Below are 1539 nucleotides of genomic sequence, written 5' to 3' on the forward strand. Positions count from 1 at the left end.
ACATACATACAGACACAGTCCTTCTCATTTTAATATCTGGCAGACAGATTCTTCACCAAGAAATTCGTTCATTATTTTTTCTTGTGTGTGTGTGTGTGTATACCTTGTTTTAACTCGTTTGTTTTGACAGGTGAACAACAAAATTTACACGTTTGTAGTGGTGGGTAACTGGCTGAATGGATGGTTAAGACAGGTAGATATATATATATAGGTAGATAGAATATTCACGTTTTTATCCACTTCGTTCCCTTTTTCATTTGTATATTTATCTTAAACCATTCTTCAGTATCTATCTATCTATCTATCTATCTATCATATACCTTTCCCCTTAGCCATATTTTCAGTATTCACAATCAGCATAAATATTGCCAGCTGAATGCCATCAACTTTGCTGAGGAGGTCTTATTAAGGCCGAAACACAACTATTACTTTCTCTGAAAAGTAGACCTTTCGCTCACATATATTCACTGAGTATATTCTCCACTGATTTCATCTGATCTTATTAGTGTTACTTCCCTTGCTCGACTTTCAGTGTTAAACACTTCAAGTAGGAAGTTTTTATTTCCTAATCGCCTGGACAATCGCAGAATATCTACTTTATATTATCTTATTACGTGTGTGAAACTCTTACTCTATTTTGTATTTAACTAGCAGAAAACACCTGAGGTATTTTCCCTCGGCCCCTATTGGCCACATTTTTGTGGGTGTCATTAATTTTTCGAGCCCCGTCCTCTGTTATTTCGTCTGCTGAAACATCCCTTTTGTTTTTGTTAAAGCCCCAGACCAGCTTTGATCGAAGAAAGATCACTGAACAAAAGCATTCCAACATAACCTTTCCATATTTTTTCTTTTAAATGTTTTATCTTGGAGCATAATTACACAAATGTACTCCCTATGACTTTGTTTTCTCATTAGCTTTCAGAAAAGAAAAAAAAAAAAAATTAATTAAATTTTCAACAGTTACTTTTCAAATGGTATCCTTAACGACTATGCCTATCTTGGATTACATTATCCAATGCCTTTTTGTTTTTCTTAAGACAATAGTATTGTAATCCGTTCGAGATTTGGCTATTATTTCTAGCTGCTCGTTTGCTGATTTAGAGGCTCCCTATTTCTGATTTGATCCCTTAAAAAATTTTCCTGTCGGTCTTATGTCTTCACACACACTTACGCTGCTTCTATATGTAGACTTCTGTTGAAACGAGGAATGGTTACCAATTCTCTGAATATTTCTCGAGCACTTTTGGTGAAAAAATAGCCAATTAAGATTAATTTTGATGTACCTTGTGAAATATAACGTCTTCCTACCGTGTGCGCGCACGTGTGTGTGTGTATATATATATATATATATATATATATATATATATATTATTACCAGTATTAATCTGCAGAGTTTTCAGTGATTCGAGGGACGACAGTTTCGTGCATTGATTAGCAACTTCTAAAACTAAATAATAATCCTTTCTACTATAGGCACAAGGCCTGAAATTTTGTGGAGGAGGGGACTAGTCGATTACATCGACCTCAGTGTTTCACTGG

At 34.7% G+C, this 1539-nt stretch overlaps 1 protein-coding gene across 1 annotated transcript in view; it reads left to right on the forward strand.

Moving 5' to 3' along the window:
• Positions 1-1539, forward strand: part of LOC106876540 (segment polarity protein dishevelled homolog DVL-3) — a 260486-nt gene that overhangs the window by 861 nt on the left and 258086 nt on the right. The window lies entirely within an intron of this gene.

The sequence above is a fragment of the Octopus bimaculoides genome, chromosome 26, assembly GCF_001194135.2.
Source record: "Octopus bimaculoides isolate UCB-OBI-ISO-001 chromosome 26, ASM119413v2, whole genome shotgun sequence".
In the NCBI taxonomy this organism is placed as follows: domain Eukaryota; kingdom Metazoa; phylum Mollusca; class Cephalopoda; order Octopoda; family Octopodidae; genus Octopus; species Octopus bimaculoides.